Source organism: Sus scrofa, chromosome 8 (genome assembly GCF_054392235.1).
Source record: "Sus scrofa isolate SSC_HxYL_T2T_F1_AM1 chromosome 8, Sscrofa_HxYL_maternal_Yorkshire_Landrace_v2.0, whole genome shotgun sequence".
NCBI classification, from domain to species: domain Eukaryota; kingdom Metazoa; phylum Chordata; class Mammalia; order Artiodactyla; family Suidae; genus Sus; species Sus scrofa.
The window spans coordinates 137270974-137296271 of NC_139390.1; the positions used below are offsets into that span (position 1 = coordinate 137270974).

The following is a 25298-nucleotide window of genomic DNA, read 5'->3' on the forward strand; positions in this document are numbered from 1 at the left end:
GATACATATTATGACAAAATATGGTCCATAGATCGGATAGTCTCTTCTGAGATACTTAATTAATAAATAAGGCTACTTGGCAACACTGTCATAGTTTTAAGCCAAGTGATCCTTAAAGTATGCAAAACCAGGGAGTTCCTGTCGTGGCTCAGAGGAAGTGAATCCGACTAATATCCAAGAGGACACAGGTTCGATCCCTGGCCTTGCTCAGTGGGTTAAGGATCCGGCATTGCCGTGAGCTGTGGTATAGGTCACAGACAAGTCTCAGATCCTGTGTGGCTGTGGCTGAGGCTGTGGTGTAGGCTGGCAGCTGTAGCTCCAATTTTATCCCTAGCCTGGGACCCTCCATATGCCTCGGGTGCAGCCCAAAAAAGACAAAAAAAAAAAAAAAAGCAAAAACATCATATATGAGATTCAGGTTAAGGAGGTGCACAATTATGAAAATTGAGGGAGATAAAGATTATTGGACAACATGAACCAAAGGGAGATTTTGCAAAGAAAACGTCAAACACCATATTAGTTCAGAGAGCCTTGTACTGGGTTGTTTGGTAGGATATATCTGCTCTATGAACTGTTTGTTTTTTGTGGGGTGGGGATTGAGTAGTGTATTTTGTTTTGTTTGTCTTTTTAGGGCCGCACCCTTGGCATATGGAGTTTCCCAGGCTAGGGGTCGAATCAGAGCTGTAGCCTCCGGCCTATGCCACAGCCACAGCAATGCCAGATCTGAGCCGCATCTGCAACCTACACCATAGCTCACGGCAATGCTGGATCCTTAACCCACTGAGCAAGGCCAAGGATCGAACCCTCAACCTCCTGGTTCCTAGTTGGATTTGTTTCTTCTGTGCCACGACGGGAACTCCGAGTAATGTATTTGGTACATCCAACGTTAAGAACCATATTAAGACTCTATTGTTTTCATTTGTTATTTTCTTCTGATATTTGTGTTCTAGGAATTCAGAAGGTATAGAGAAGGAAGCAAAAGAGGCAACAACAAAGCTACAGCAGGCAGGGCAGAGTGATACATGGTCTAGACCAGTGGTTCTTGTGTCTTGATGCTACTAAGTGGTTCCTTGAAGCAGGAATGGGTCTGGGTTTTTGTATTTTTACCAAATTTCCCAGGTCATTGCGATAAGGACCAAAGTTTGATCTTTTCCTTGCTGCTTCAGGGCCAGGAAGGAACAGCATGAACATCAGCTAAGAGCGGGTTAGAAATGTAGAGTCTATTCTGCAAGTCCGTGGTTTTCTTTCCTGTGGAAAGGTTCATTCGTGCCTTATATTAAATTCCAGATATAAGTAATATCATATGGTATTTGTACGTGTAACTGGGTCACCATGCTGTACAGTAGAAAAAAAAAATCGTGTTGGGGAAATAACTATTTAAAAAAAATAATGGCGCAGTGGTTAACGAATCTGACTAGGAACCATGAGGTTGCGGGTTCGGTCTCTGCCCTGGCTCAGTGGGTTAAGGATCTGGCGTTGCCATGAGCTGTGGTGTAGGTCGCAGACGCGGCTCAGATCTGGCATTGCTGTGGCTGTGGTATAGGCCGGAGGCTACAGCTCTGATTCGACCCCTAGCCTGGGAACCTCCATATGCTGCGGAAGCGGCCCAAGAAATAGCTAAAAAAGACAAAATAAATAAATAAATAAATAAAATAAAAAAAATAATAATATCCCCCCCAAAAGAAATGTAGACTCTTGTGCCCCAGCTCCCAGATCTACAGAGTCAGAGTCTGCATTTGTATCAGGATCCCTTGTGGTGTCATATGCACACGAAGTGTTGAGCAGCATTAGTTCTCGACCTATCTGCAGGTTAGAATCCTCTAGGAGAGATTATGACTTAATTGTGTGGATTTAGCTTGGACATTGGAGTTTTTAAAAGCTCCCCAGGCTATTTAAATTTTAGCTAAATTTGAAAAGAGATCTTAAAAGCCACGGTGCAGTACTATCATGAATCTGGGTACAGTACTATCATGTTTAGCTCAGAGGGTCTTCATCAACTGCAGTATTCTGTGGGCTGCCCCCAACATGGTACTAATGGGGAAATATCCATTAATGCCCCTCAACAATGTAAAGAGATCATATATAGAGAATTATTTATTTCAATTGTTTAGTAACATAAAACTCTCCTCAGTTTCTCTTTTCTCTTTCAGTCCCACCCAGATTCCTTACCCTAGGAGGGTAGGTTTCCATTCAAATATGTCTATAATAAAATTAGTCAGAGTTCCCTCGTGGCTCACTGGGTTACTGCTTGGCTCTGGTTGCAGCTGTAGCACAGGTTTGATCCCTGGCCCAGGAACTTCCACATGCCTCAAGTGTGGCCAAACAAACAAAAAAAAACCATTTGGGAGTGACTTATGTGGCTCAGCGGGTTAAGAATACTGCTAGTGTCCATGAGGATGTGGGTTTGATCCCTGGCCTTGCTCAGTGGGTTAAGGATCCAGCATTGCTGCAAGCTAAGGTGTAGGTCACAGATGTGGCTCAGATCTGGTGTTGCTGTGGCTGTGGTGTAGGCCAGCAGCGGCAACTCCAATTTGACCCCTAGCCTGGGAACTTCCATATGCCGTGGATACGGCTGTAAAAATACAAAATAAAACGAAACGGAAAACAAACCCCAAACTGTTTGATATTCAGCAAAATGAGACTCCATTCATAACCAATGAAAATACAAGGTGATTCAAAAGATTTTATGGCAGATTATATATAGGAATATATATAGGAACTGAAGAGATGGGAACAGAACGGGGGGGATGGAAGTGAGGAGGAGGTAAAGAAATGAAAAAACTGGAAGACCAGAAAAAGTAAATACTTGCTTGTTCTTTTTGGTTTTTGTGAAACTATTAATGACAGCTGGATTCTGGCCACTGAATTCAATGATCCAGAGCTGCTCTAAGTGACTGCCATGGCTGGTTTTCAAAGAAAATCATCCTTAACAAATGGTAGGATGATTTCTTCAAAGTGGCTTAATTAGCATTCCGATATGGAACTCCAAAACGACTTAACAGCTAACCGGAGGAACTAGGCTTTCTTTAGACTTCATAAAGAAAAAGGGTAACTGAATGTCATTGGTGGGATCAAAATAAAATGATCCCAGTGGCACTAGGTTAATTGTTACAGATTACCCAGAGATACGTTACTTTCTCTTTTTGTACCAGAAAGTCTTTTTTTTTTTTTAAGTGCAGAATTATCTATTTTATTTTTGTTTAATCAGGAGAAATAGTACCATAACTTGCACATAACAGCACTGTATTTTGCATAGGCGACATTCAATAAACACATATTTATTGTACCAGAAAGCCTTAAAGCAGAAGCTGGACCAAAGGTGTTTCTGTTCTAAACATGTAAAGAGAAAATAACCAACCTTCTAAATAAAATTACGTATTTCCTTTTAATCACTTTGCAGACTTCTCTTTTTCTGTAATCTTCTCTTCAAGTAGGAAAGAATTTTGTTTGCTTCTGAAAGAGTGAACATACTCTACCTAGAAAGAACTCAAGCAGTGCAGTCCCCTCCTGCAAGAGGAGCAGATGTGGGATATTGACTGTGTTTGCTTAGTGTCCTATTTGGGTCCAGAGAATGACTTTGCTATAGATGTTCAATAGCAAATGTGGGCATAAGGTTGCTCACCCACTATCGCCAGAGGGGTGCATGCGTTTGTAACAGTTTTGTGCATATTTAGCACGTTTGGGGTTCTGGATCAGATGACCTCATTTGGCAGAGCAAGAAAATTCGGTATTGTTTTATTTGTTCTCTTGCCTACAAATAAAGGGGGTAGTTGACAGTAGAAGGAGCAGAGCATTTTGTTGCTTCTGGTGGCAAGAGGTTGGTTATTGTCTCCATCAGAGAAAGATTAACTGCATTGTTTTAGAGGCATTGGCTGTGAAGATTAGAGTGCTAATAAGAATATTTGGGAGTTCCCGTCGTGGCGCAGTGGTTAACGAATCCGACTAGGAACCGTGAGGTTGCGGGTTCGGTCCCTGCCCTTGCTCAGTGGGTTAAGGATCCGGCGTTGCCGTGAGCTGTGGTGTAGGTTGCAGACGCGGCTCGGATCTGGCGTTGCTGTGGCTCTGGTGTAGGCCGGTGGCTACAGCTCCGATTCGAGCCCTAGCCTGGGAACCTCCATATGCCGCGGGAGCGGCCCAAGAAATAGCAACAACAACAACAACAACAAAAAAAGAATATTTGATTTCATAATTTTTAGGAGTAGTTGGTTCTGCATGGAAACAGACTTGAAATCCAGGTGTTAAGCTGCTTCAGTATTTGTCAGTTCCCTACAAAATATGTTTGTGATCCCACAGAACAGGAAGGCCAGGCTGCCTGAACAATGCTACCCAGCTTCTTAAGAGGATGCCAATTCTTCGTTTTGGCTTTGCTTTCTTAAAGGTGCTTCCTCCTTGGCCAGGAGCTGTTCTCCCTTTCCTGAAGCACGTCTACCAGTGAGAACACATAAGGAAATGGCCAAAAAATTCCTTTAGTTCTGTTTCCTTCGACTTGCCCTGGCAGAGAGCTTGACAGCCTGCCCTGTTTCCTGAAGCACAGTCACCAAAGCTATTTGTGTCTTGGGCTCTTCTCTACAAAATGGTTGAAAAGTCTCCCAGAGACCCCAGCAGATTTTCAATATACCACCTCAGTGGTGGACAAGTTAGCTTGTTTATTTGAGCTTTTTCTTGTTTCCTGAGGTGGGCTTGTATTGCTATAAACTTTCTTCTTAGAATGGCTTTTGCTGCATCTCACAGGTTTTGGAGTGTCGTATCTTTGTTGTTATTTGCTTCTAGGTATTTTTTAACTTCCGCTTTGATTTATTCAGTGATCCATTGGTTGTTTAGTAGCACGTTGTTTAGTCTCCACGTGTTTGTGTTTTTTGCGGTTTTTTTCTTGGTGTTCATTTCCAGTAGTATAGCGTTGCGATCGGAAAAGATGCTTGATATGATTTCAGTTTTCTTAAAGTTACCAAAGTTTGATTTGTAGCCCAGGATGTGATCAGTCTTAGAGAATGTTCCATGTGCACTTGAACAGAATGTGTATTCTTTTGCCTTTGGATGGAATGTTTTATAAATATCTATTAAGTCCATCTGGTCTAATGCTTCATTCAGGGCCTGTGTTTCCTTATTGATTTTATGTCTGGATGATCTGTCCATTGCTGTAAGTGGGGTATTAAAGTCCCCCACTATGATTGTGTTATTGTTGGTTTGTCCTTTTAAGGTTGTTAGCAGTTGCCTTATGTATTGTGGTGAACCTATGTTGGGTGTGTAGATATTTAAAATTGTTATATCTTCTTCTTGGATTGATCTTTTGATCATTAGGTTGTGACCTTCCTTGTCCCCTAAAATGTCCTACCTCTTGATGTAGCCTCGTCTTCTGGAGTAGGATATCTTTTTGAAGGTTTCTGGTCTGTTTGGGTGAAGATTGCTCAGCATTTATTTGTAAATTTTGTTATTTTTAGGAGAGAAGTTGAGCTCTAGTCCTTCTTTTCTGCCATCTTAATCCCATCTTGTCATATTCTTAAAATCATAAAAAATCATAATAATCTTCCTCATTTCATGTAATCATGTAATTGTTATTTTGCTTGATCTTTTGTTAGACACTTTATGAAGTTATCAGTTTCTCTATTCTGTAAATTCTTATCCAATTCAGTGTATGACTTGACAATCACCAGAAACTTGTATTCTAGAAAATTTGTTAACTTCCTTTGCATGAATATCTTTATAAAGATGAAGCACATTTGCAGGAAGCTTTTATAAAAGCATTTGAGTAAAACAATAGCAGTCTACAAATAGTAAAAGACTTTTAAATGTCTATTATTAAAGATCTGATTCACTGTAGTGGAATTGACAAGGAGGTTTGTTTATCTCTGTGACACAACTTTTTAAGCTAGTAACTAGCACTATGACTGATGACATTAAGACATGTCCAAATTTTAGGAGTTTCTTATAATTTTTGGAGCGCCTATGTTAGTAACATTTACCCACACATTATAACCTAAGCAGGTTGAACATCATTTATTTGACTGTTTCCCGTGTGATGTATCACACCAAATAAACCTAAGTTTAAATCTCTTTTATAAGAAGAGAAAAGAAATATTTTGGGGTGTTCCAAGGACTCTTTGGAAAACTCCAAAATTATTCTTAGGTCAATAAGACTTCATTTAGAATTATGACATTTGGAAAGTTTGTCAAAAAATCAAAAAGGTTTTAAAACACTTGGTGAAGGAGTTCCCTTTGTGGCTCAGCAGAAAGAAACTTGACTAGTATCCATGAGGATGTGTGTTCGATCCCTGGTCTTTTCCAGTGAGTTGAGGATCCAGCATTGCCACAAACGAGCTGCTGTGTAGGTCGCAGATGTGGCTCGGATCTGGCGTGGCTGTGGCATAGGCCAGTAGCTGTAGCTCTGATCTGACCCTTAACCTGGGAACTTTCTATATGCTGCAGGTGTGGCCTTAAAATAAATAAATAAACAAAATAATTAAATAAAGCACTTGGTCAAATTGGATTATAGGGAGTTCTCTATGGCTTAGCAGGTTAAGAATCCAACATAGTGTCTATGAGGACGTGGGTTCCATCTCCGGCCTTGCTAAGTGGGTTAAGGATCCATTGTTGCCACAAGGTTTGGCATAGGTTGTAGGTTGCAGATGCAGCTCGTATCCAGTGTTGCCATGGCTATGGCATAGGCCTGCAGCTGCAGCTCTGATTCGACCCCTAGTCGGAGAACTTCTACATGCTGCAGATACACCTGTAAAAAGAAAAAACAAACAAAACAAAAAAATCAAATAGGGTCATAGGTCACTGTGAATCAATAGTTATCCATTTAGTCAAAATGACAAAGATATTTTAGACTAGTACAGCAAGTTCAATTGTTTCAAAAGGCCTTAACTCTTAATATCTAAAAGACTTGAGTGTCTTTTTTTTTTTCTTTCTTTTTTCTTTTTTTTTTTGCCATGCAACAGTGCTGGGTGCTTAGCCTGCCAGGCCATCAGGGAACTCCTTTTTTTTTTTCCCCATTTTTCAGGCCACACCTGCAGCATATGGAAGTTTCCAGGCTTGGGGTGGAATCCGAGCTGTCGCTGCCAGCTTACACCACAGCAGTGAAGGCTGAGACAACGCAGGCCCCTTATGGACTAGGGTCCCTTGTGATCAGTTCCCCTGAGAGCTGTCATGGCTGTAGAGAGAGCTGCGTATGACTTTGTGTCTTGGAACCCCGGAATAGTCAACTGGCTGTTGCACCCCCAGCGAGTACACTGGGAGATGGTGGGGCCAGAGAGAATATGCTCACTGGTTAGAAAGCCAGGCTCTCAGGACAGAGAATAAGATGGAAGAAAAGCCCATCCAGTTTTTACACGGGGACCCAGAGCAAAGTTTGTCTACACAGACTCTGGTCTGATGAGGACTGTCAACTCACCAGGCTGTGAGGCCAAACAGCTGGCTCACAGAGGGCCTCTGCCTGTTAGTTTGTCCTCTGGTTTGTCCTTTTGACAGACGACTCAACAGAGACAAAAAGAGTGACCATCTCTGGGAGGAAAGGATCAGTGAAGATCAAAGTACTCAATTACCAGATACCGGAGGTGCTGTGTCCTGAGGAAGCAGTTCCATGACTATTTTCTCCTCTGAATCTACGTTTAGAACGAGAAAAAAGACTCTCACTACTTTTTCTTCCGATGGGCCCTGCAGGCAGAGATCTGGGCGGCTGATGTGAGAACTCTTACCTTCCTCTGGCCTTTGTCAAAAGATCCCAGGATTTCTCTGCCTCAGCCTTGGGGCAGGGTGAGAGGACACAGCACATCCAGCTGTCCAGCCCGTGTCTTGTCAACTGTGCCAGCTGCCGGGGAGGGGACATTTCCCCCTTACCTGTCTTGAGTTCTTTTGGCTGGTTTAATAACTGAATTGACGCAAGGTGGATGAACATGAGGAAAAAAACCAATTCAATTCGTATGCAGAAGGCCTCATGGAAAGGACCCCAAAGCAACTAAAGCAGGCTATTTATCTATCAATTTTTAGACCAAGAAATGACTATTTGCAAAGATTTAACAAAACAAAGAGGCTTGTTTTTGGGGCAGCAAACTAATGAAGAAGTAACAAGGCTTATACAGCTTTCTTAGCCTTGAATTCCCTCTCTCTCTCTCTCTCTTTTTTTTTTTTTTTTTTTTCTTTTTTTCTTTTTAGGGCCACACGCATGGCATATAGCAGTTCCCAGGCTAGGGGCTGAATCAGAGCTGCAACTGCTGGCCTACACCACAGCCACAGCAACACCAGATCCAAGCTGCATCTGTGACCTACACCACAGCTCATGGTGATGCCAGATCCTTAACCTGTCAAGTGAGGCCAGGGATTGAACTCGAAACCTCATGGATAATAGCCAGTTTTTTTTGTTTGTTTGTTTTGTTTTTTGTTTTTTGTTTTTGTTTTTTGTCTTTTTGCTATTTCTTGGGCCGCTCCCGCGGCATATGGAGGTTCCCAGGCCAGGGGTCGAATCGGAGCTGTAGTCACTGGCCTACGCCAGAGCCACAGCAACGCAGGATCTGAGCTGCATCTGCAAGCTACACCACAGCTCATGGCAATGCCAGATCCTTAACCCACTGAGCGAGGGCAGGGACCGAACCCGCAACCTCATGGTTCCTAGTCGGATTCGTTAACCACTGCGCCACGACGGGAACTCCAATAGCCAGTTTTGTTATCGCTGTGCTGCGGTGGGAACTCCTCTCTAAGTCTCTTGATAAGGATGCTTTCTAGCCTCCTGGTATAGGGATGCTACCTTCACAAGCAGAGATTTATTTCCTACTTTTAGGGAGAAAGAGGGCCTGGGTACTTTCTTTTAATATCATTTTTTACCTCAACAGCTGTTTTTCAGGTAACTTTAATTCAAAATAATCATTATGCCATTGAACCAAGGAGGATAGCCTGCGCTGAGCCCTAGCAGTAAGCAGTACTGAGATGAGATTAACTTAGTAAAGAGGTTGGCCTCGCTTATGTGGGCCCAGAAACTGGATTTTTTTTCAGTGCACTTGTGCTGTTGGAGCTCATCGTTGCTGACTCATGACAATTAAACTCAAGAAATTGAGGTATGAGTCACAATGATAATGAATTGATTTTCTTATGGGACATTCCTTTCTATGACCGAGGTACTCAAGTCATACATGCAGCGCTTCTGGTATCAGAGTAAAGAAGTATATACACTTGAGAGTTTTTTCATCCATATAATGGAAAATGCTTGTGTGAGCTGTCTCAACCGCCAACAGAGAAAAACCTCTTTAGGGGCTGGTATTGTCATATTGCCTTAGTCCCGTGTTAAAAGTGTAATGAGGTATTTTCAAACTCTAGTAATCGTGATTAGTAAGAATAAAGGCACCATTTATGGGCCGATTCTTCTTGTGCCGGGACTGTGCTAAGGACTTGATCCTCACAGAATCATCAGAGATAAAGATGATTACATTTTGGTAGCTTAGGGAGGTTAAATGATTTGAGTCGTGCTCACCCACACAATTAGTAAAACCCAGAGGCAGGGTTCAAACTGAGTATTCTCTGAGACCACCATACACTCTATGGACTCTTAGCCATTCTTAGACCTTTTTTAAGGTTCTTTATAGACCAAATCCTTGTGTTAACACCTTAGTTTTCCGGATAGGTTACTCTAAAACTAGTTAGGAGTGATTTGGTTTTAGTTTTGGCCAGTTAATAACGGCGACTGTGAAAGATTTTCCATGAAATTTTATAACCTAGTGTGAAAATTAATAAAGCAAAACCTCACTAAAATGGAGCTGGGAGGCCAGAAGGGGGAGCTGTCACGCAGTACAACTGCACATCGATTATAGGAAGAATTGTTTACAGAGCCCCAAAGAATCAATTACTGTCCCCAATAGGAGAAGGTGTACATTGCATCTTCCTCTAAGAAACCCACCCTCAGAGTTCCCCTTGTGGCTCAATGGGTTAAGACTCTAATGTCTCTGTGAGGATGCAGGTTTGATCCCTGGCCTTGCTTAGCAGGTTAAGAATCTGATGTTGCTGTGAGCTGTGGTTGTAGGCCTGCAGCTGCAGCGCCGATTCCACCCCTGGCCCAGGAACTTCCACATGTTGCAGGTTTGGCCATAAAAAGAAAAAGATAAAATTAAAAATTAAGGAGTTCCCTTTGTGGCATGGCGAAAACAAATCTGACTAGGAACCATGAGGTGGCGGGTTCGATCCCTGGCCTTGTTCAGTGGGTTAAGGATCTGGTGTTGCCTGGAGCTATGGTGTAGGTCGAAAATGCGGCTAGAATCTGGTGTTATGGCTGTGGTGTACGCCAGCAGCTACATCTCTGATTCGACCCCTAGCCGGGGAACCTCCATATGCCTTGGGTGTGGCCCTAAAAAACTAACTAAATAAATAAAAATTAAGGAGTTTCTGTTGTGGCTCAGGGGTAACAAACCCGACTAGTATCCATGAGGACGTGCGTTCAATCCCTGGCCTCATTCAGTGGGTTGGGGATCTAGAATTGCTGTGACCTGTGGCCATAGACGTGGCTTGAATCCCACATTGCTGTGGCTGTGGTGTAGGCTGGCAGCTGCAGCTCTGATTCGACCCCTAGCCTGGGAACTTCCATGTGCAGCAGGTGTGGCCCTAACATGACAAAATAAATAAATAAATATTAAAAAAAAAAAAACCCACTACACTAGTGACTCAGCCAATGAGAAAATGTCATCACTTCAAATTCTCACTTTTCTTCAATGGACTTTGATTCTAAACTACCTCTCCCAACTTCTCCTATTTTCTATGTAAAATAATGTTCCTTTCCTCTGTTCATTGGACTTGCCTATGGTATTTGCCATTTTGGTCCATTTTGTTTTATAATTCTCTGCTATTCCCAGGTAAGTCCATTTATTTTGCCAGTAAAATAGCTGACTTTCATTTTTAAGATCAACACTAGAATATTTTAAACACATAAAAGAAGTATAGAGAATACTGTAATAGTTATGTTCCCATTGTATGGATTTAATATATTAGCATCAGTCTATTCTCTGCCAAGGAATTCTTTTAAAATATAAATCAATCAAGTCACTTTTCTTCTCAAAGCCCTCCACTGGTTTTCTACATCCAAATACATGCTCAAGCGTTCCCATTGTGGTTCAGTGGGTTAAAAATGTGACTAGTATCCGTGAGGATTCGGGTTTGATCCCTGGCCTTGCTCAGCGGGTTAAGTATCTGGCATTGCCTTATCTGTGGCATAGGTCAAAGATGTGGCTCAGATCCCCTGTTGCTATGACTGTGGCACAGGCCAGCAGCTGCAGCTCTGATTCAACCCCTTACACGGGAACTTCCATGTGCTGAAAGTATGGCCATAAAAAGAAAAACAAACAAACAAAAGCTCAAAGTATCAACGAACCCTATACCATCTGCCTCCGCATTTACCTCCCAGTCTCCTCCCTGTCTCCCTCTCATTACTGATACCTTAGCTCGATTACCTTGCTGCGCCCTGAAGATGCCAAGCACTTCCAAACTCAGAGATTTGGCCTACTGCTCCCTCTGTAGCACTACTGTGATCTCAGTCTACTCATTACAGTTAAGTTTAGTTGTAAGACCGTGATATAAAACAGGATGGGTGTTTATCTCTCTTGTTCAAGAAACCCAGAGGTAGACATTCCAGAGACAGTGTAGTAATTCCAGGGTTTCAGGAACTCTCATTCCTTCTATGTTGTTGCTTTGCCACATGTAGCTTCTATGCTCAGTCATCTCGTGCTCCAAAATAGTGATGGGAACTCCAGTCATGTTTGGATTCCAGCCAACAGGAAAGAGGAAGAGAGAAAGAACACTCTATGTTTCTATGAAATGTTGGGTAAAAGAGGAAATGGAACATCTGATTTTTTAAAAAATGGTTTTTTGAAGATAAACGTTTGCTGTCTAAGTAAAATCCCATCTACCTTCATGGGAGCCTCAGGGAATGATAATAAAGTGCTACTTTAAACCAAATGTATTTCTAAACATCCTACTAGTAAAAATGTAGTTAAGCTTAATCTTTTTGTAACACCTGTTGCCCAGGAGAATTAGATTTTTTTTTTTTTTTTGCTTTTGCTTTTTTTAGGGTCACACCTGCGGCATATGGAATTTCCCAGGCTAGGGGTTGAATAGCTGCCGGCTTACACCACAGCCAAAGCCACACCAGATCCCAGATGCAACTGGGACCTACACCACAGCTCACAGCAATGCCAGATCCTTAACCCACTGAGTGAGGCCAGGGATTGAACCTGTGTGCGTCCTCATGAATACTAGCCGGGTTCATAACATGCTGAGCCGTGATGGGAAATCCCTAGATTTTTTTTTTTCTTCACACCAGAAACAGTTAAATTTTTTTTTAAATAAATGCACATGGAGTTCCCGTCGTGGCACAGTGGTTAGCAAATCCGACTAGGAACCATGAGGTTGCAGGTTCGGTCCCTGCCCTTGCTCAGTGGGTTGACGATCCGGCGTTGCCGTGAGCTGTGGTGTAGGTCGCAGACGCGGGCTCGGATCCAGCATTGCTGTGGCTCTGGCATAGGCTGGTGGCTGTAGCTCTGATTCGACCCCTAGCCTGGGAACCTCCATATGCCGCGGGAGCAGCCCAAGAAATAGCAAAAAGACAAAAATAAAAAAAAATAAAAATAAAATAAATGCACAACTCCAATATATTAAAATATATTTATTAATATTTATATATTAAAATGTACACATTTACTATTAGGAAGTCAGTCAATAAAAACAGTATTTTTGATGAGCACAGAAATATTGTGAGAAGGGTTTATTATAGTTGCAGAAAGCCTCTGAAATAAATTTATTTCTGCATTTGGTCATACAGTATTGAGAAAAATCTGATTCAGATGAGTAGTTGGAGATAGTTCAGGTTTTTGTATTGTTTTGTTCATCTTACAATTTTATGATTTTTCTCTGATTAAACAGAGATGACAAGAGAAGATTTATTCTGAGATACATATAAAAATGACCCAAGTTGGAGTTCCCTTTGTGTCTCAGTGGTTAATGAAGATGCGGGTTTGATCCCTGGCCTCGCTCAGTGCGTTAAGGATCTGGCGTTGCTGTGGCTGTGGAGTAGGCTGGCGGCTACAGCTCTGATTTGATCCCTAGCCTGGGAACTTCCATGTGCCTCAGGTGGGGCCCTAAAAAAGCAAAAATTAAAAAAAAAAGAAAAAGAAAATAAATTACAGTGACCCAAGTTAACACATAGGCTTCCAGTGTGATGTATGAGAGGGCACACTACCTATAATTTTATGCAGTTTCTTAAAAGTCTTAAATGAATAGATATGTGCATATGTATGTGTGTATACACACACACATATATTTTGTTTATTGGCTTTAAACTACTTTAAAATTGCTTCCTTGAAAATTATATACCATACATTTTAAGTGTACAAGTCAATGAATTTTAGTAAATTTGTAGAGTTGTGTACCCCTTTTCTACCACCTCAGATAGCTCACAGTAAATGTTTGCTTACTGGTACCAGGTGCAGAGCCTGGGCCTTCTCTCCTGTATTTCCCGACCTTCCAGCTGGGAGGAGTGGATGGTCTGGAAGCCAGTGTGCCAGTGTCTGTACAAAAAGACCTGCGATCTCTGTTCCTGCAAATAGAAGTCTGAATATAGCTATAAAACTCATGATAAAACGGTGATTTTGTCATTAAGAGGCCTGTGGGCCGACTGGTTTGTGTGCTGTGTAGTCCTGCAGAGTCCGTACTGACGTGCGCGCTGTGTGTGGAACTGGAATGTGCGGGGTATCAGAGGACAGCTCTTCTGACGTCCAGAGGTCTCACTGCGGAGTGCCGTCTTGCGGAGGGGCCAGCTGCAGATGACATTCTCTGTGGCCTTGGATGCCTCCCAGAAGGCACATTTACAACACCCCACAAAACGGAGGCCACGCTTGCCAGATGATGACACTGGACGTTATGTGAGCGGGTTCACTACTGCGTGTAGCCGGAGAACTGCTGTCTTTTGCAAACTGTTGTCTCTGTCTGTTTCTGAGAACTTGTAGCTCCTACAAAACTGCTATCAAAGTTGGCCTGCTTGTCCCTCAGTAAAAGTGGCAACACTACACAGGACATTACCCCAACCTGTTTTGGCAGATTGACTCCATGGAATTAAACCTCCCCCCCTCTTTTTTTAAGCTGATAAGGTGACAATACTTTTTTGAAAAAAAATACAGGTGAGACCTACCTAGTGGACCAAGCAGGTATGGAACAGGTCCTAGGGGAGAGAAGCAGACCTCACTGATAAAGGGGTGACAAGGGATAGTCAGATACAACGAAATGTACTAAGGTCTCTTCTTGGAATACGTTGGAAAGACGTGATAGAAAGGCTGGGTGTGGACAAAAGCCTGATGAGACTATAGAGGCTTCTTCCTTGACTAGCAAATGAGGCTGCCCTGCCAGCTTTGCTCACACAGTTCTCTGTGGCTCACCCTATTGCTGAAACAGGAGGAGGAGCAAGAGGACCAGGTCCCCTGCTGAGATCTGTGCGGTGTGGACTGATGCTTACATCGCCATTCAGCACCACCTCCTCTTCTTCTGTCAGGAAGCAGCAGGCCCAGGGCAGGGGTTGAGGCTCCTCCATTTCTAACTGGAACCAGAGGACTTATGCATTGGTCCAAGTATGCTGGGAACTTGATGGCACTTAAATTCGTCAAACCTGTCAGACCTAGAAAATTCCTAGAAAATTCATCAGCAAAGTCAAAAAGTTACTTTGAATGCAGAAACAAATCTTCAAATGGATTACGGACTGATAAGAATATAAGGGTGGGCTCTTCTGAGCCAGTTACACAAGGTGCTGTAACAGATAACTGCTGAATGCACTAGAGCAAAAGTTGTGTTTTTTTTTTTTTTTTAATTCTTCTTGCTTATGTGCAGTCTTTCCTCTTTCCCACCCTGTGCACTAATCTATTTTGGACTGAATAGCTTTGCTTTCTCTGGGCATCTCATTAAATTGAGTTCTGAAATCTTCTTTGCTTGACTTCTTTCACCTCCAGGTTCTTGAAGCTCCCCCATCATATAACATGAATGATTAACTTTTATGGCCGAGTGGCACTCTGCTCTATGGATATGCTAAATGTTGTTTATGCACTGGTTGTCGCACATTCAGGTTGTTTCCAGTTTGGGGTTATTATAAATAATGCTGCATTTGCTTACAGGCCTTTGTGTGGATGTTTGTTGTTATTTCTCTTGATTGAGTCTTAGGAGTGACTTTCCTTTTTTTTTTTTTTTGGTCTTTTTGTCCTTTTTAGGGCTGTACCCTTGGTATATGGAGGTTCCCAGGGTAGGGGTCTAATTGGAGCTGTAGCTACTGACCTACGCCAGAGCCACAGCAACGCCAGATCTGAGCCGCATCTGCTACCTGTCACCACAGCTCACAGCAATGCCGGATCCCCAACCTACTGAGCGAGGCCAGGGAGCGAACCCACAACCTCATTGTTCCTAGTTGGATTTGTTTCTGCTGTGCCACGATGGGAACTCAGGCTTTCCTAATTTTTAAAGAAACTATCACACTGTCTTCCCAAGTAATTGTACCGCTTCACGTTCCCACTAGCAATATGAGAGGATTCCAGTTTCCTCAGATTCTCTCACCAACACTAAACACTATTGTGTCTTTCTTTTTTTTATTGAAGGATATAGTTGATTTACAGTGTTGCGTTGTCTTTTGCATATAGCTGTTCTAGTGGCATGATGTAGTATTTTTTTATAATGATTTTTATTTTTTCCATTATAGCTGGTTTACAATGATGTAGTATCTCATTGTGATTTTAATTTGTTATTTGCCTAATGACTAGCAAGTATATTTTTGTGTGCCTATTAGCTATTTGCAGATCTTTGATGAAATGTCTATTTAAATCTTTTGCCCATTTTTAAATTATTAATCCTCTTGCCTTTTTTTTTTTTTTTTTTTTTTGGTCTTTTTGCCATTTCTAGGGCCGCTCCCATGGCATATGGAGGTTCCCAGGCTAGGGGTCTAATCGGAGCTGTAGCCACTAGCCTATGCCAGCCACAGCCACAGCAACTCGGGATCTGAGCCATGTCTGCAACCTACACCACAGCTCATGGCAACGCCAGATCCTTAACCCACTGAGCAAGGGCAGGGATTGAACCTGCAACCTCATGGTTCCTAGTCCGATTCGTTGACCAGTGCGCCATGACGGGAACTCCTCTCTTTTGCCCAATTTTAAATTGAGTTATTTATCTTCTTGCTATTGAGTTGTAAAAATTCTTTATATATTCTGAATAGAAGTTATTCCTCTATCCTATACATTTTTTAAAAGGCATATGCAATATTTACATTTTTTATTTCATTTATAGAATGGAATCAAAACACATAAATGTTACTAATTTATTTATTTTGGTGGGGAAATCTATGTTATAAGTAGAAATTCTTAGATTTGCAAATATTTTCTATCAGTTTGTGACTTGTCCACTCATTTTCTTAATGGTTAAAATAATTTAAAAACAATATTTATATAAAAGGTTTGTGGAGTCCTGAAGCCTCTCCTTGGTACCCTAGGATTATCAGACCATAATTGGAAACTTACTGCTAGTAAGTATTTCAGTGGCATTTAAACTCATCTTCAGCAGAATCATGGACTGATGGAGTCGGAAAGGACCTTACAATTAACCAAATGCCCTTCTAATTTTGTAAATAAACTCCTCAGTGTTTGAATAGCTTAAATGCAATGCCAAGGTTTTACAGAGCACTAGAAGTATGCCTTGTACTTGAGGACAAAGCATCAGGAGCCATCAGGTCAGCTAAGGCAGGAGTACAGAGTGAAAAAATCAGTGCTTCCTGATAAGAAGAGAGATTTTTCTGCTGGCTCATGATTAAAAAAAAAAGTTTAAGCATAAAAGAGGAGTTAGGAAGAACTCTGAACTCTGTAGAAACCAGGCTTTAAAATTAGAAATACACCTCAATGACTGTTGTAAATACTAATAAAGAAATAAAACTGATGCTGTTAAGGGAACGGTATTGTGTTCAGTATTTTAGAGTTAGCTTTGCACACTTACGTCAAACCACCCATGCCTCCTTTGCATTTGTGATTTATGTACAGGTCTTTTCTGTATAACCCTTTAATCTTTATTCATCCACTTAACAGTGAATGTGTTGAGTACCTTATGTACTCATTAAAATAGCATCAAAAAGAATAAAATATTGGAGTTCCCACTGTGGTATAGTAGGTTATGTATCTTGACTGTAGTGGCTCAAGGGACCACCCCCCTCTTTCGCCCCAAATACCCAAAGATTGAAAATGAAGAACAGAGTTGGAGGTCTTACACTTTCTGATTTCTAAAATTACTGAAGAGTGACATTAATGTCATGCCAGCAAGATGCTTTGTCCCCCCCTTCGGTCTACAACTAATAAAACATAACTCGGGAGTTCCCGTTGTCATTGCAGTGGTTAATGAACCCGACTAGCATTCAATCCCTGGCCATGCTCAGTGGATCCAGTGTTGCTGTGAGCTGTGGTGTAGGTCGCAGACAAGGCTCAGTTCCCACATTGCTGTGGCTGTGGTGTAGGCTGGCACCTATAGCTCCGATTGGCCCCCTAGCCTGGGAACCTCCATATGCCATGGGTGCAGCCCTAAAAAGACAAAAAAAAAAAAAAAAAAAAAGGAAAAACATAACTCAACAGAGGTTCCTCTGCCCCAAAACACCAGGATGTTGGAGAGGTCTACAGTCTGTACATCTGAAGATGAGTGGTTTGGAACACATGGGGGAGGTGGAACTGGGGTAACAGTAGAGGCATTGCCTGCAATCCCAGCGCCTCTCCTTTAGCAGCTGAGCCTGCAGCCCCAGAGAATCAGGTAGCAGTAGTGGAGGCAGTGCACATGACTCTGGCCTCCTGGCCACAGTGGTGGCCACAGACATGGGGAACTGGGCAGTAGTTACAGGGCCCATGATCCCAGACCCTCTGCTGTGGCAGGCAGCTATGTCTCTTGCCACCCTGCCCATGGTGGTGCCTGAAAACCTGACGACACCAGATGTGGTGTAGGTACCTATGACCCCAAATTCTCCCATTCTCCCCTTCCTCCTGACAATACCAGATCCTTAAACTGCTGCACCACAAGGGAACTCCAAGATAACTTATGTAAAGAAATAATACCTGGGAACTTCCCCAAACTGGGGAAGGAACTGGATATAGGTCCGTGAAGCTAATAGAATACTTAATTATCTCAATGCAAAAAGACCTTCCTCAAGCCAAAAAATAAAATAAAATAAAATAAAAGGAGTTCCCGTTGTAGTGTAGTGGAAACAAATCTGTCTAGGAACCATGAGGTTGTAGGTTCAATCCCTGGCCTCACTTAATGGGTTAAGGATCCAGCGTTGCTGTGAGCTGTGGTGTAGGTCGCAGACGTGGCTTGCATCTGGCATTGCTACGGCTGTGGTGTAAGCTGGCAGCTACAGCTCCGATTAGATCCCTAGTCTGGGAACCTCCATATGCCACGGGTGTGGCCCTAAAAAAAGGAGAAAAGATAAATAAAATAAAGACCATCTTCAAAACACATTATATTAAACTGTCAAAGTTAATAAAGAAAGAATTTTCAAGACAGCCAGAGGACAAAAGATAGTAACCTAAATACCTCCATTAAGCTATCAGCAGATTTCTTAGCAGAAATGCTACAAACCAGAAGAGAGTAGAATGACATACTCAGAATATTAAAAGATAAAAACTGTCACCCAGTGTAGAGAAAGAGGAACCCTTGCACACTGTTGGTGGGAATGTAAATTGATGCAATCGGTGTGAAAAACAGAATGGAAATTTATATGTATATATTAAAAAAAACTACCAGCAGAACTACCATATGATCCAGAAATTCCACTCCTGGGTATATAGATGGAAAAAATGAAAACCCATTTGCAAAGATATGTGCACCCAAATGTTCATAGCAGCATTATTTACAATTGCTAAGATATGGAAGCCACCTAAGTGTCCATCAACAGAAGAATGGATAAAGAAGATGTGACTGGAGTTCCCATTGTGGTGCAGTGGAAACAAACCCGACTGTATCCATGAGGATGCGGGTTTGATCCCTGGCCCCACTCAGTGGGTTAAGGATCCGGCATTGCCATGAGCTGCGCTGTAGGTTGCAGCTGTTGTTGCTGTGGTGTAGCCTGGCCACTGCAGCTGCAATTCCACCCTGGCCTGGAAACTTTCATATGCTGCCCCTGCAGCCCTAAAAAAAAAAAAAAAAAAGGATGTGGTAATGTGATATAGGTATACAATGGCTTACTACTCAGCCATAAAAAAAAAAAAGAAAATTTGCCATTTGCTGCAACAGCATGGATGGATTTGGAGAGTATTATGATAAATGAAAAAGTCAGACAGAGAAAGACAAGTGCTGTATGATATCACTTATACGTGAATCGAAAATATGGATTATCTAAACATATGTATGAAACAGATTTATAGATACAGAGAATAGACTTGTGGTTGCAAAAGGGGAGAGGAGGTCAGGGAGAGAAGGATTAGGAGTTTGGGATTAGCAGATGCAAGCTATTAAACATGGAGTGGATAAAGAGTAAGGTCCTACTTGGTCAACAAAGAAATCAAAGGAGAAATCAAAAAGCACCTGAAGAAGAATGAAAATGAAAATTTGACATACCCAAGTTTATGGGATTCAGCAAAATTGATACTAAGGAGGAAGTTTATAGTAACACAAGCCTACCTCAACAAACAAGTAACATCTCATTATCGTAGTAAGTGAAATCAGAGAAAAACAGACATCATATGGTATTACTTACATGTGGAATCTAAAAAAAAAATGATACAAATGAACTTATTTACTAAACAGAAACAGACTCACAGACTTTAAAAACAAAGTTATGGTTACCAAAGGGACAGGTGGGGAGAGAGAGATGATCGGGGGTTTGGGACAGGCATGTGCGCGCTGTTACATACAGAATAGATGGTCAGTGGGGACCTGCTACATCGCACAGGGTAGTCTTCCCCAATGTTCTGTGATAACCTATGTGGGAAAAGAATCTGAAAAAGAATAGGTATATGTAGGAGTTCCCGCCATGGCTCAATGGTTAATGAATCTGACTAGGAAACACGAAGTTGCGGGTTCCATCCCTGGCCTCGCTCAGTGGGTTAAGGATCTGGTGTTGTCATGAGCTGTGGTGTAGGTTGCAGACACAGCTCAGATCCTGCGCTGCTGTGGCTGTGGCGTAGGCCGGCGGCTACAGCTCGGATTTGAGCCCTAGCCTGGGAACCTCCACATGCCTCAGGTGTGGCCCTAGAAAAGACAAAAAAAAAAAGAAAGAAAAGAAAAAGAATAGGTATATGTATAACTGAATCACTATGTTGTACAGCAGAAATCACAAGATTTTAAATCAACTATATTTCAATAAAACTTTAAAAAATGGGGAAAAAAGGAATCAAGAAAAATCTCAAATTAACCTAAAGGAACCAGAAAAAAGAACAAATGAAGCCCAAAGTCAGTAGAAAGAAGGAAATAATAAAAATCAGAACAGAGGAGTACCTGCTATAATGTAGTGGGTTGAAGATCCAGCATTGTCTCTGAGGCAGTGCAGTTTCAATCCCTGGCCCTGCACAGTGGGTTAGGACCTGATGTTGCTGCAGCTGTGGTGTAGGTAGCAGATGCAGCTTGGATTCATTCCATGGCCCAGGAACTTCCATGTGCCTGGAAAAAAAAGTTAAAGCAGAAATAAATGGTATAGGGACTAAAAAGACAATAGAAAAGATCAATGAAGAGCTGGCCCTTTGAAGAGAAACAAAATTGACGAACCTTTAGCTAGACTCAGTAAGAAAAAAGAGAGAAGGCTCAAATACATAAAAGCAGGAATGAAAGAGGAGAAATTACAATGAAGACTGCAGAAATACAAAGTATTGTAAGAGACGACCGTGAATAGCTAGCCACCAACAAATTGAACAACCTAGAAGAAATGGATAAATTCTTAGAATTGTACAACCTTCCAAGACTGAATCATGAAGAAATGAAAAATCCAAATAGATCAATCACTAGTGAGATTGAAACAGTAATCAAAACCTTCCCCAAAACAAAATTCCAGGATCAGACAGCCTCATTGGGAAATTCTACTAAACATTCAAAGAGCACTTAATACCTGTTCTTCTCGGACTCTTCCAGAAAATTAAAGGGGAAGAAACACTTCCTAACTCATTTTGTGAGGCCAGCATTACCCTGATGCTGAAACTGGACAAGGACAACACACACAAAAAATTTCAGGCCAGTATTTCTGATGACATATATGAAAAAAATCCTCAGCAAAATATTAGCAACCAAATTAAATTTGTGCAGACACTATGGAAAACAGTATGGAGGTTCCTCAAAAAATTAAGAATGGAACTGCCATATGATCCAGTTATTCCACTTCTGGGTATTATTCAAAGAATGTGAAAACACTAATTTTAAAAGATACATGCACCCCTATCCCTATGTTCATTGCAGCATTATTTACAATAGCCACGATATGGAAACAACCTAAATGCCCATCAGTTGATGAATGGATAAAGAAGATATGGTGTATATATATATACAAGGGAATTTTACTCAGCCACAAAAAGATGACACCTTGCCATTTGTGATAACATGGATGGACCTTGAGGATACTATATTTATTATGTGAAGTCAGACAAAGACAATAATATTTCATTCATATGTGGAATCTAAAAAATAAATGAAGAGTGATAATAAAACAGAAACAGACTAACAGATACAGAGAACAAACTAGTGGTTGGTTACCAGAGGGGAGAGGAGTAGGGAGAGGGGAGGACAGGTGAAGGTGACCAAGAGGTACAAACTACTGGGTATAAAATAAATAAAATACAAGGATATAATGTACAACACAGAGAATGTTGTCAGTGTTTTACAATAACTTTGAATGGAGTATAATCCATAAAAATATTAATTATCCTGTTGTACATTTGAAACATATAATATTGTAAGTCAACTATATGTCATCAAAAATTTTTAAGTATATAGGAGTTCCCGTTGTGGCGCAGTGGTTTACGAATCTGACTAGGAACCATGAGGTTGTGGGTTTGATCCCTGGCCTTGCTCAGCGGGTTAAGGATCCTGCATTGCTGTGGCTCTGGCATAGGCCGGTGGCTATGGCTCCAATTAGACCCCTAGCCTGGGAATCTCCATATGCCGCAGGAGTGGCCCCAGAAAAGGCAAAAAAAAAAAAAGAAAAATTTTTTTTAAGTATATAGAAACTATGCACTATGACTGTATTGATGTCTAAAAGTAATTTGTAATTTGTAATACAGTTTACAAAACAAAACATTACAGTGTTGGCATAAGAACAGATATAGAACCTAGTGGAAGAGACTAGAGAGCCCAGGAATAAACACTTGTGTACTTGGGCATTGATGTTTAACAAAGGCTTCCATTCAATGGGAAAAGAAAAGTCTTTTTCAAGAAATGGTGTTGGGTCCTTGACGTCAAAATGTACTACAAAGCTACAGTAATCCAAACAGTATGCTACTGGCAGAAAACAGAATGGAAAGCCCAGGAATAAACCTAGAAATAAATATAGTGAATTAGTCTACAACAAAGGAGAAAAGACAACCTCTTCAATAAATGGTGTTGGGAAAACTAGACAGCTACATCCAAAAATTAAACTGGACTACTTTCTCATCTCATATAGAAAAATAAACTCATTCCTGGATCCTATCTGCTCTGACTTCTTTTATGGTCAAGGATGTTTGCCATCACTTGGCACAGTTGATAAGGCACATGGAGAAATACTGTGACTCCAAGAAAATTAGGTGTAGAATAAGTACAATTCATTATTAGGGAAGGTGTGAGATTTAAAATGAGATTTAGGAGTACCCCTTGTGACTCAGCAGAAACGAATCTGACTAGTATTCATGAGGACGCAGGTTCAATCCCTGTCCTTGATCTGTGGGTTAAGGATCCAGCGTTGCTGTGAGCTGTGGTGTAGGTCACAGATGTGGCTCAGATCTGGCATTGCTGTAGCTGTGGCATAGGCTGGCAGCTGTAGCTCCCATTAGACCCCTAGCCTGGGAACCTCCATATACCACAGGTTTGGCCCTAAAAAGACAAAAAAATAAAACAAATTAAGAAAAAGTTAAATTAAATTAAGTTTACTTTAAACTTTCTACAGTACTCTTTGATTTAATTATAATATTTATAATCTGCCTATATAAAGAAGTAAATAGCTTAAACTATTGGTTAAAGATGACATATGAGATAAATATGAAAATTAATTACCAAGATAGAGTCCATATCTTTGCACATATGAAAAATTTATGAAATACATATTAAAATATTTATGAATAAAATTATTTGCTCTCTGAAATTTATTTCAAAATAACCTGTAGGAAAGAGGGAGTAAAGGGGAGCATCAGTGAAACAACAGTTGACCACTAGTTGAGATCAGCACATAGGCTTCATCATACTGTTCTATTTGTGAAATGTTTGGAAATTTCCATAGTAGCAAGAAAAAGGGAACAAGATGACATACATTTGAGGACTTCTATTTTCAGCAGTATTGCAGAGTTAAAGGCCCTGAAATGACCAGCTACATAAAATCTTTTTTTTTTTTTTTTTTTTGTCTTTTTGCCATTTCTTAGGCCGCTCCCGCGGCATATGGAGGTTCCCAGGCTAGGGGTCGAATCAGAGCTGTAGCCACCGGCCTACGCCAGAGCCACAGCAACGCGGGATCTGAGCTGCATCTGCAACCTACACCACAGCTCATGGCAATGCCAGATCCATAACCCACTGAGCCAGGCCAGGGACCGAACCCGCAACCTCATGGTTCCTAGTCGGATTCGTTAACCACTGCGCCACGACGGGAATTCCCCAGCTACATAAAATCTAAAGATGCTTGATAAAATATTAAAACCACTCAAATGATTGGATGAGTTCCCTAAGGTCAGAATGGAGTAGAGACTAGGCAGGTAAACTAAGTTGTCTTTTGTTTGTTTGTTTTGTCTTTTTAGGGCCACATCTGCGGCATATGTAAGTTCTCAGGCCATGGGTAGAATCGGAGCTACAGCTGCCAGCCACAGCCACAGCAACTTGGGATCCAAGCCACCTCTGCCACCTGCACCACAGCTCACGGCAACACTGGATCCTTAACCCACCGAGTGAGGCCAGGGATTGAACCTGCATCCTCCTGGATACTAGTCAGAATTGTTTCCACTGAGCCGTGATGGGAACTCCCAGGTAAACTAAGTTTTAAAGCCTTGGGTTTCCTGAGACTTGCAGTCTTCTTTGTTGAGACTCTGAATTGCATTGCAGAGGGGATGAGGACAAAGCCTGAGCTCACGTAAAAGAGAAACATAATGCCCAGGCCCAGGAGAGGTACACGCTCAGAAAGGACAGACTGGACAGGAAACCCACCCTGCAAAGGTGAACCACAAGAACACAGTTTTTCTTGGGCTGGGCTATGAATGAAGACATTTTAAAGGAGGAAAAAAATGTGTTGCCCTGAGAAATTGTAGCCACTGGCCAGATCTGTAGTTTGGAACCAAGTCCACATTCTTTCCATGGTCCAAAAACACAAGCCTGTAATTTAAGGAGTACCAGGACAGGTTGGAGTTCCCACCCTGGGGCAGTGGGTTAAGAATCCAACTGCAGCAGCTTGCATCACTACAGAGGTGTGGGTTCAATCCCTGGCCTGATGCAGCGGGTTAAGGATCCTGCATTGCTGCAGCTGTGGTGTATGTAGGTTGCCAGTATGGCTTGGATTCAATCCCTGGCCCAAGAACTTCCATATGTGAGGGTAAAGCCATTAAAAAAAAAAAAGAAAAAAGAAAAAAAAAAAGAGTATCCCAAGTGTCTGAGAGAAGCGAAAACAGTCTTCCCCAGATGGGAACATACCCTCAACCAGGCCTCAATTCTAGACACAGCCAATAAAAAGTCACAAGGAAAAATTATAAAACAAAAATCAAGCAGAGAGTTCTGCTTTATAATTAATTAGCAGAATTAAAATTAATTCTGCATGAGGTTTTTCCAGATTTAAAAAAGGCCTTGAGGAGTTCCCATCATGGCTCAGTGGTAATGAACTGGACTAGTATCCACGAGGATGTGGGTTTGATCCCTGGCCTCACTCAGTGGGTTAAGGATCCAGCGTTGTCATGAGCTGTGGTGTAGGATCCCATGTTGCTGTGGCGTAGGCTGGCAGCTGTAGCTCCAGTTCGACCCCTAGCCTGGGAACTTTGATATGCTGTGGTGCGGCCCTAAAAAGACAAAAATAAAAAATAAAAAAATGAAACAAGCATTGAAAACATGAGTGAGAATAGCAGACTGTCTAATGATCAGGTCAATTCGAAGAACAAAATATTACTTTGAGGAATTAAAAAAAAACC

The 25298-nt window shown here is 41.6% G+C and overlaps 1 protein-coding gene and 1 long non-coding RNA gene across 16 annotated transcripts in view; one reads left to right on the top strand and one right to left on the bottom strand.

Moving 5' to 3' along the window:
* ABCG2A (ATP binding cassette subfamily G member 2A) overlaps positions 1–25298 on the top strand; it is a 138426-nt gene that overhangs the window by 40340 nt on the left and 72788 nt on the right. The window lies entirely within an intron of this gene.
* On the bottom strand, positions 15179–19741 carry LOC146401081 (uncharacterized). The gene is made up of 2 exons (XR_014813428.1): positions 18410–19741; positions 15179–15905 (listed from the first exon to the last, which is right to left on the bottom strand). It is a non-coding gene; the product is annotated as an uncharacterized LOC146401081 (long non-coding RNA).